This window comes from Triticum dicoccoides, chromosome 6B, assembly GCF_002162155.2.
Source record: "Triticum dicoccoides isolate Atlit2015 ecotype Zavitan chromosome 6B, WEW_v2.0, whole genome shotgun sequence".
NCBI classification, from domain to species: Eukaryota; Viridiplantae; Streptophyta; class Magnoliopsida; order Poales; family Poaceae; genus Triticum; species Triticum dicoccoides.
In genome coordinates, this window is record NC_041391.1 from 321,199,468 (window position 1) to 321,210,807 (window position 11,340).

An 11,340-nucleotide genomic window follows, 5' to 3' on the forward strand; every position below is an offset into this window, starting at 1 on the left:
CTTTTGTTGTTGCAGGAGGCGCATGGAGGACGATTAATGGGACACTTTGGCGTGAAGAAGACGGAGGACGTACTTGCTACACATTTCTTTTGGCCAAAGATGAGACGGGATGTTGAGCGTTTTATTGCTCGCTGCACTACATGTCAAAAAGCTAAGTCACGACTCAATCCTCATGGTTTATATATGCCTTTGCCTGTACCTAGTGTTCCTTGGGAGGATATATCTATGGACTTTGTTTTAGGTTTACCTCAAACAAAGAAGGGGAGGGATAGCATATTTGTTGTCGTGGATAGATTCTCGAAAATGGCACACTTTATACCATGTCATAAAAGCGATGATGCTGTTAATGTTGCTGATTTGTTCTTTCGTGAAATTATTCGCTTGCATGGTGTGCCAAATACTATTGTTTCAGATCGTGATACTAAATTTCTTAGCCACTTTTGGAGATGTTTATGGGCTAAGTTGGGGACTAAACTGCTTTTTAGTACTACTTGTCACCCCCAAACTGAAGTAGTCAATAGAACGTTGTCTACTATGCTTAGGGCTGTTTTGAAGAATAATAAGAAAATGTGGGAGGAATGCTTGCCTCATATTGAATTTGCTTATAATCGTTCATTGCATTCTACTACTAAGATGTGCCCTTTTGAAGTTGTGTATGGTTTCCTACCTCGTGCACCTATTGATTTGTTGCCTCTTCCATCTTCGGAGAAGGTTAATTTTGATGCTAAACAACGTGCTGAATTGATTTTAAAAATGCATGAGTTAACTAAGGAAAACATTGAGCGTATGAATGCCAAATATAAACTTGCTGGAGATAAGGGTAGAAAACATGTTGTGTTTGCACCTGGAGATCTTGTTTGGTTACATTTGCGTAAGGATAGATTTCCTGATTTGCGCAAATCAAAGCTCATGCCACGGGCTGATGGTCCCTTTAAGGTGTTAGAGAAAATAAATGATAATGCATATAAACTTGAGCTGCCTGCAGATTTTGGGGTTAGTCCCACTTTTAACATTGCAGATTTGAAGCCTTATTTGGGTGAGGGAGATGAACTTCCGTCGAGGACGACTTCATTTCAAGAAGGGGAGGATGATGAGGACATCAATACAATTGTTACACCCACAGCCCCTGCTGCTATACATACTGGACCAATTACTAGAGCTCGTGCACGCCAACTAAATTACCAGGTACTTTCGTTTCTTGGTAATGATTCTAATGTTCATGAGAATATGATGCTGCCTAAATTGGATACATTTGTTTTGCTTACAAATGAAGGGCCTAGCTTGGAGAAGGATGAACATTGGAGCAAGAACAAGCATGGAGATGATGGCATGCGCAAGGGGAACAAGAACGGGATTTATAGCAGATCTTTGGAAGAACATTTGGAACATTTACGTGCTGTTTTTATTGCTCTACGTGATGCACGTTTGTTTGGTAACCTTGGGAAGTGCACCTTTTGCACCGACCGAGTATCTTTTCTTGGCTATGTTGTTACTCCACAGGGAATTGAAGTTGACAAAGCCAAGATTGAAGCTATTGAGAGTTGGCTGCAGCCCAAAACGGTCACACAAGTGAGGAGTTTTCTTGGCCTCGCTGGATTCTATAGGCGTTTTGTGAGAGATTTCAGCACCATTGCTGCACCTCTCAACGAGCTTACAAAGAAGGATGTGCCTTTTGTTTGGGGTACCGCACAGGAAGAAGCCTTCACGGTATTGAAAGATAAGTTGACACATGCTCCTTTACTCCAACTTCCTGATTTTAATAAGACTTTTGAGCTTGAATGTGATGCTAGTGGAATCGGATTAGGAGGTGTGTTATTACAAGATGGCAAACCTGTTGCATACTTTTCTGAAAAATTGAGTGGGCCTAGTCTGAATTATTCTACTTATGATAAAGAATTATATGCTCTTGTTCGGACTTTAGAAACATGGCAACATTATTTATGGCCCAAAGAATTTGTTATACATTCTGATCATGAATATTTGAAACATATTAAAAGTCAAGCTAAACTGAATCGTAGACATGCTAAATGGGTTGAATTCATTGAGACTTTCCCTTATGTCATTAAACACAAGAAGGGAAAAGAAAATGTTATTGCTGATGCATTGTCTCGTCGCTATACTATGCTTTCACAACTTGACTTCAAAATATTTGGTTTGGAGACCATCAAAGATCAATATGTGCATGATGCTGATTTTAAAGATGTAATGCAGAATTGTAAAGAAGGAAGAATGTGGAACAAGTTTGTCGTTAACGATGGATTTGTGTTTCGTTCTAACAAGCTATGCATTCCAGCTAGCTCCGTTCGTCTTTTGTTGTTGCAGGAGGCGCATGGAGGAGGATTAATGGGACACTTTGGCGTGAAGAAGACGGAGGACGTACTTGCTACACATTTCTTTTGGCCAAAGATGAGATGGGATGTTGAGCGTTTTATTGCTCGCTGCACTACATGTCAAAAAGCTAAGTCACGACTCAATCCTCATGGTTTATATATGCCTTTGCCTGTACCTAGTGTTCCTTGGGAGGATATATCTATGGACTTTGTTTTAGGTTTACCTCAAACAAAGAAGGGGAGGGATAGCATATTTGTTGTCGTGGATAGATTCTCGAAAATGGCACACTTTATACCATGTCATAAAAGCGATGATGCTGTTAATGTTGCTGATTTGTTCTTTCGTGAAATTATTCGCTTGCATGGTGTGCCAAATACTATTGTTTCAGATCGTGATACTAAATTTCTTAGCCACTTTTGGAGATGTTTATGGGCTAAGTTGGGGACTAAACTGCTTTTTAGTACTACTTGTCACCCCCAAACTGATGGACAAACTGAAGTAGTCAATAGAATGTTGTCTACTATGCTTAGGGCTGTTTTGAAGAATAATAAGAAAATGTGGGAGGAATGCTTTCCTCATATTGAATTTGCTTATAATCGTTCATTGCATTCTACTACTAAGATGTGCCCTTTTGAAGTTGTGTATGGTTTCCTACCTCGTGCACCTATTGATTTGTTGCCTCTTCCATCTTCGGAGAAGGTTAATTTTGATGCTAAACAACGTGTTGAATTGATTTTAAAAATGCATGAGTTAACTAAGGAAAACATTGAGCGTATGAATGCTAAATATAAACTTGCTGGAGATAAGGGTAGAAAACATGTTGTGTTTGCACCTGGAGATCTTGTTTGGTTACATTTGCGTAAGGATAGATTTCCTGATTTGCGCAAATCAAAGTTAATGCCACGTGCTGATGGTCCCTTTAAGGTGTTAGAGAAAATAAATGATAATGCATATAAACTTGAGCTGCCTGTAGATTTTGGGGTTAGTCCCACTTTTAACATTGCAGATTTGAAGCCTTATTTGGGTGAGGAAGATGAACTTCCGTCGAGGACGACTTCATTTCAAGAAGGGGAGGATGATGAGGACATCAATACAATTGTTACACCCACAGCCCCTGCTGCTATACATACTGGACCAATTACTAGAGCTCGTGCACGCCAACTAAATTACCAGGTACTTTCGTTTCTTGGTAATGATTCTAATGTTCATGAGAATATGATGCTGCCTAAATTGGATACATTTGTTTTGCTTACAAATGAAGGGCCTAGCTTGGAGAAGGATGAACATTGGAGCAAGAACAAGCATGGAGATGATGGCATGCGCAAGGGAAACAAGAACGGAGTTACAAGTGATAATTTCAGGACTTTGAAGCCACCATAATGGGTGCATGAAGCCTTGGACGAAATATACAAGACGCCACTTCATAAATTTCGTCCCGAGGCTATTTTAGGTGCTGCGTCACCTTATTATTGGGCCAGGCCCATGTAATTTCGAAATACATAAGTATAGGCTATTTTTAGAGTCCGTATGTGTGGGGAAACAAGAGATAGGGTTGATTTCGGACCCCTCCACCAAGGGCCACGAAATTCCCCCCCTCTTCCTCCATATATACAGCCCTTAGGGCATCGTTTAGACTTTGGGTTTTGTTTAGATTAAAAGTTCGCCATAGCTGCAACTTCGCGTACTTCGTTTGTGTTCAACGACCAGACAAAGGCGTCACAGAACCCCACCTTGATCAATAAAGCTTTCATCTTATATTCGCAATATCCAGATTGCAATCTTAGTTTCTTGCTTGTTCTTCGTTTGCTCGCAGGAAACAGACCCTCGTGGTCAGGTTGATCGTGCTCCGGCGTGGTCAATAACCTCTCGGAGTTGGTTTAGCGATTGCTAAGGCGCGACGTCCTCGCACGTTCGTAGTCGGATCGTTAAAGTCGACTTCCACCAAAGCGAAATCCACCATCTCATCGAAAGACGGGACACCTTTGCCTCTATCAAGATGATGAGGACATCAATACAATTGTTACACCCACAGCCCCTGCTGCTATACATACTGGACCAATTACTAGAGCTCGTGCACGCCAACTAAATTACCAGGTACTTTCGTTTCTTGGTAATGATTCTAATGTTCATGAGAATATGATGCTGCCTAAATTGGATACATTTGTTTTGCTTACAAATGAAGGGCCTAGCTTGGAGAAGGATGAACATTGGAGCAAGAACAAGCATGGAGATGATGGCATGCGCAAGGGGAACAAGAACGGAGTTACAAGTGATGATTTCAGGACTTTGAAGCCACCATAATGGGTGCATGAAGCCTTGGACGAAATATACAAGATACCACTTCATAAATTTCGTCCCGAGGCTATTTTAGGTGCTGCGTCACCTTATTATTGGGCCAGGCCCATGTAATTTCGAAATACATAAGTATAGGCTATTTTTAGAGTCCGTATGTGTGGGGAAACAAGAGATAGGGTTGATTTCGGACCCCTCCACCAAGGGCCACGAAATTCCCCCCTCTTCCTCCATATATACAGCCCTTAGGGCATCGTTTAGACTTTGGGTTTTGTTTAGATTAAAAGTTCGCCATAGCTGCAACTTCGCGTACTTCGTTTGTGTTTAACGACTAGACAAAGGCATCACAGAACCCCACCTTGATCAATAAAGTTTTCATCTTATATTCGCAATATCCAGATTGCAATCTCAGTTTCTTGCTTGTTCTTCGTTTGCTCGCAGGAAACAGACCCTCGTGGTCAGGTTGATCGTGCTCCGGCGTGGTAAATAACCTCTCGGAGTTGGTTTAGCGATTGCTAAGGCGCGACGTCCTCGCACGTTCGTTGTCGGATCGTCAAAGTCGACTGCCACCACAGCGATATCCATCATCTCATCGAAAGACGGGACACCTTTGCCTCTATCATACTGGTACACACCGGTACTGGCAGTCCGGTCCCGGACGAACCGATCGCCGTGGTCGTCTTCTTCTTAGGAGCCATGGTGATGAAGAACTGCTGGGCCAACTACTAGACCAGATTCTCACAATTGCGCCCCCTACCTGGCGCGCCAAAGATGTCGGTGGGAAACGACACCTATGGGATCACAAGAATCCGTACTACGGTTGCGGGGCGCGGGGTTGTGAGAAGAGCTGGATTAGTAACCAGCACAAAGATCGTTTACCTAGGTTCGGGCCGCGAGGATGCGTAAAACCCCAGTCCTACTTTGGTGGATGTGTTTAGTGTTTTTGAGCTCTTGAACTAGCTACGGTGGCTGCATGGTTTAAAAGAGCCGAATCCCCCCGGTACGCCATGGGCCTCCTTTTATAGTCGAAAGGGGCTGCCACAGTGGCACACAGGAGGTGGAAAGGCCTACAGTGCCATGAGCTTATCACTCGTATTACAGGACAAGACACATTTAATGCGTAGCTTAGGTGTCCTCTTGCTTTATCGGGGACGGGAGCGAGGCCCGTCCCGTCCTTCGCCGCTCCTCCTCGCTTTGACACGCGCCCTGGCCAGCGATGCATGCGGCGCCATGTAGGAAGGCAAGCAGCTAAGGTGGAGCGGTGGTGGAGTGATGCGGAGCATCCTATGGACATCACCATGTCAAGAGTCCGTTCGGCAAGTGACACGTGCGACATCTACTTCTCATACATAGAGGTGAATCTTCTCCTTTACACGTGTTCACTTGACCCCTTAGAGGATGGTATACTGCTTGACACTTCTCCCGTGTGCATGTATAGGTATTGTTGGAGCTTCACGGATGTCGAGGAGGAGTGCAAGCGCCAAGGAACCACTACACCATCCGCGAGGGAAGCCTGGAAGCGAAGACGGAAGAAGAAGGACCTGCCCAGTCCAGAAAGGGCGGTCCTACTGCCCAAAGCAAGCGATACTACTTCTAAGACCCTCCAAGCGGTACTACCGCCCATGTGTCTAGTACTACCACCCTGCCTATGCGCAACTGCGGGCCTTTGGCCTTGTATCCTCTCCCACTTACCCCTTCGTGGCTTAGACTAAAAATAGACCACCTCCACCTCCTTTCTAGGGTTAGCAAATATGATAGCTCATTCTTAGGTGAGCTTTGCTCCTACCTCTACTCTTGAGAGAGAGAGAGAGACTACAACTCCCATGGAGTTCAAGACTTCCATGTGAGAAGATCCCGCGGGATATCATCAAGGCCCCCTTGTGGGAAGATCCGTCTAGGATATCATCAAGACCTCCTCTTGGAGATGAACCTTACCTTGTACCTTTCTCTTTGTTGTTCATGTACTTTGTGATCTTGTGTGTTTGATTGTCTAGTGGATGTGTGATTAGACTTGTTCTTGAGTGTTTCCCATTGTGTTTTCTCCCCGTTCTTCCCCGCGTTCATCGTGTTCTTCGAGGGATCCCACTCCAAACGTGAAAGATCGGCCTACACCGGGTTAGCCCCATATCATGGAGCCTCCACGAAGATCTGCATGCCGCCACGCAGGCTTGTGCTGAGTTGGCCTGGAAGATGCATGTTGCCACGCAGGTGCCTGTCCGGCTAGTCGGGCTAGCAGCTGCATGTGAACGGTGGTGGAGACTTGGCTGGTGCGGTCCTGGCCGTGGCCCCGCTGACCCCCTTGGCAAGGGTCTTGCTGGGTGGCCCGTCAAGGGTCTTGCCGTGGCGCGCTGTTGTCCCCGGCAAGGATCTTGCTGAGGGTCTTATGGGTTTCCTATGCAAGAATCTTGACGAGGATTGTGGCCTTCCAATCCTCATCTGATCTTGATTGTTCTTTGTCTTCACAAAGATTTGCATGCCACCATGGAGGTGCCTCCCGAGCCCTGGTCCAACGTGGTTAATGGTGTTGGAGACCGTGGGTTCGAGAGTGACTTACTCTGCTGGTGTGGGTGAGCCGCCCAGGAAAGGGCCTTGCCGGGGCTGCTAGGCTGCCCCCGGCAAGGGTCTTGCCAGGGAAACCTGCTTCGTCCATCTTCTCTCTGTGGTCTCGGTCCTTGGCGTTGTGCTAATTGTCTTGTGCCTTCGGCTTCTCTCCGGCTCCCCTCCTAAGTCTGGCCTCGGCCTATGGCTCTGACTGCCCGCGCACAAGTAACGGGTACAAAGGAGTGCCCCTACTTTAGTACACCGACAGCTCCGGAGGGCGAAGGTGGCGTGGAGAGGAGTCCTGCGACGAATGCATCCAAAGAGGTCTGAGGAGTTGGTGGAGTTTAAATTGGAGGAGCAATAGAGGCTGTAGCTGCTGGTGCTGATGTAGTAGCCCTGATATCAATGGCTGGCACAGCTACAGACCTTTGTGCCCTTGGCACTCTCTGAAAAGCTTCAGTAGTAGCTCTCCCTCTTCTCTCTTCAGCTTCATCGTGGAGTTGCTCAACTGCAGTTTGGATCTCTATGACCTTCAAGTCTAGATCATAAAATTTAGTCTCAATGATCCTCTCTAGACTGTCTTGGTTCTGAGTTAGGGTTGCCAACCCTTCTCAATCCTCAAAGTTGCTTGAATGAGATAGCCCAGTTGATCTTGCTTGGATTTCAGAAATATCTGAGAAGCTTCTTCTGCACTTGGTGGCTTGGCTGCCTTCTCTGCTCTAGCTTTTTCTTTCTTCTCCTGAGCCTACACAGATGTGGGATGTGATGGATCCATGACAACCACAGTATCTTCAAACTCTGGCAGCAGGGGAAGATGTTCCTTGTCTAAGAGATACATGCTCTTGCCCATCTTAGAGTTGATGAGCATCTGAATTTGTGGAGCATAGCCACATGATCTCTTTTGGTCTGCTGCTGTCCTCATGATTGCCACAACAATCAGTGTCATCACTTTGAATTTTTTAGGCACATCAAACATATGCAGCAGATTTATTGAGTGCCCTCTAATCATCCTGTCATCTCCAGACTTGGGCAGTAGAGTGTGTCTAAGAATTGTGTTGATGGTTGGCAGACCTGACAGCAGATAATACACATACCCAAACTTGTGGGTGTCCAAGGCAGCATCTGGAATTTCCCTGTACATGCGAGCCATTGAGCCATGTCCTTTCCTTGCCTTAGCATATACATTAGTATCAACATCAAGCTCTTCCGGGGCATTTATCAGCTTTGACCACTCATCCACTGAAGATTGGTACCTGGTACCCTCTGTCATCCAAACAATTTTACCATTTGGGTAAAAATGTGCTGTGGAGTAAAACTGCATGATCAACTCATCATTCCATTTTGTCAACTTCTGGCCAACAAATGCATCAACTCCTGTTGACCTGAAGCTCTCATGGACTCCTGGGAAATCATCTTCATTGCTATCAATGTGCTCCCAGTCGACCCATCTCATGTCACTGACTATTGGCTTCTTGTCAAGCAGCACAGTCTCATAGAAGTCTTGTTGTTCCTTTGTGTGGAACATGTAGTCAACAACTGTTCTCCTTCTAATGGCATATGGGTCATTCTTCCTCCATAGCCCGATACCTGCATCCTTTCTGAGCTTCATATTTTCAGCAACAGGATGTATGTCATCGTGATCAGGATTCTTGGGCTTCAACTTTCTAAGGACTTGCCCTTCTTCTTCTTCTTCTTCTTCTTCTTCCACTTCAGGCACATGGGCCTTATGATAGAGGCAAAGGTGTCCCGTCTTTCGATGAGATGATGGATATCGCTTTGGTGGAAGTCGAATTTGACGATCCGACTACGAACGTGCGAGGACGTCGCGCCTTAGCAATCACTAAACCAACTCTGAGAGGTTATTGAGCACACCGGAGCATGATCAACCTGACCACGAAGGTCTGTTTCCTGCAGGCAAACAAAGAACAAGCAAGAAACTAAGATTGCAATCTGGATATTGCGAATATAAGAGGAAAGCTTTATTGATCAAGGTGGGGTTCTGTGACGCCTTTGTCTGGTCATTGATCACCAAACGAAGTACGCGAAGTTGCAGCTGGCGAACTTTTAATCTAAACAAAACCCAAAGTCTAAATGACGCCCTAAGGGCTGTATATATGGAGGAAGAGGGGGGAATTTCGTGGCCCTTGGGGAAGGGGTCGAAAACCAACCCTATCTATTGTTTCCCCACATATACGGACCCTAAAAATAGCCTATACTAAAGTATTTCGAAAATACATAGGCCTGGCCCATTAATAAGGTGACACAACACCTAGAATAGCCTCTGGACGAAAATTATGAAGTAGTATCTTGTATATTGCATCATGCACTCATTATGGTGGCTTCAACATCCTGAAATCATCACTTGTAACTCCGTTCTTGTTCCCCTTGCGCATGCCATCATCTCCATGCTTGTTCTTGCTCCAATGTTCATCCTTCTCCAAGCTAGGCCCTTCATTTGTAAACAAAACAAATGTATCCAATTTAGGCAGCATCATATTCTCATGAACATTATAATCGTTACCAAGAAATGAAAGTACCTGGTAATTTAATTGGCGTGCGCGAGCTCTAGTAATTGGTCCAGTATGTATAGCAGCAGGGGCTGTGGGTGTAACAGGTAGGAAACCATACACAATTTCAAAAGGGCACATCTTAGTAGTAGAATGCAATGAACGATTATAAGCAAATTCAATATGAGGCAAGCATTCTTCCCACATTTTCTTATTATTCTTCAAAACATCCCTAAGCATAGTAGACAATGTTCTATTGAATACTTCAGTTTGTCCATCAGTTTGGCGGTGACAAGTAGTACTACAAAGTATTTTAGTCCCCAACTTAGCCCATAAACATCTCCAAAAGTGGCTAAGAAATTTAGTATCACGATATGAAACAATAGTATTTGGCACACCATGCAAGCGAATAATTTCACGAAAGAACAAATCAGCCACATTAACAGCATCATCGCTTTTATGACATGGTATAAAGTGTGCCATTTTTGAGAATCTATCCACGACAACAAATATGCTATCCCTCCCCTTCTTTGTTCGAGGTAAACCTAAAACAAAGTCCATAGATATATCCGCCCAAGGAACACTAGGTACAAGCAAAGGCATAGATAAACCATGAGGATTGAGTCGTGATTTAGCTTTTTGACATGTAGTGCAGCGAGCAACAAAGCGCTCAACATCCCGTCTCATCTTTGGCCAAAAGAAATATGTAGCAATTACGTCCTCTGTCTGCTTCATGCCAAAGTGTCCCATTAGTCCTCCTCCATGCGCCTCCTACAACAACAAAAGACGAACGGAGCTAGCTGGAATGCATAGCTTGTTAGCACGGAACACAAATCCATCATTAACGACGAACTTGTTCCATGTTCTTCCTTCTTTACAATTCTTCAATACATCTTTAAAATCAGCATCATGCACATATTGATCTTTGATGGTCTCCAAACCAAATATTTTGAAGTCAAGTTGTGAAAGCATAGTATAGCGACGAGACAATGCATCAGCAATAACATTTTCTTTACCCTTCTTCTGTTTAATGACATAAGGGAAAGTCTCAATGAATTCAACCCATTTAGCATGTCTATGATTTAGTTTAGCTTGACTTTCAATATGTTTCAAAGATTCATGATCAGAATGTATACAAAATTCTTTGGGCCATAAATAATGTTGCCATGTTTCTAAAGTCTAAACAAGAGCATATAATTCTATATCGTAAGTAGAATAATTCAGACTAGGCCCACTCAATTTTTCAGAAAAGTATGCAGCAGGTTTGCCATCTTGTAATAGCACACCTCCTAATCCAATTCCACTAGCATTACATTCAAGCTCAAATGTCTTATTAAAATCAGGAAGTTGGAGTAAAGGAGCATGTGTCAACTTATCTTTCAACACCGTGAAGGCTTCTTCCTGTGCGGTACCCCAAACAAAAGGCACGTCCTTCTTTGTAAGCTCATTGAGAGGTGCAGCAATGGTGTTGAAATCTCTCACAAAACGTGATGTAGGGCGGAACCCTAGGGGCCGATCTTTCACGTTTGGAGTGGATCCTACGGGGAAAGACGAAGAACGCGCAGAAAACACAAAGGGGAAAACACGGGGAGAAACGAGAGGATCACTAAACCGACAAGTAATCGATCACACAAGGGCTAGATCACCGAACACATAAGGTAGCACAAGA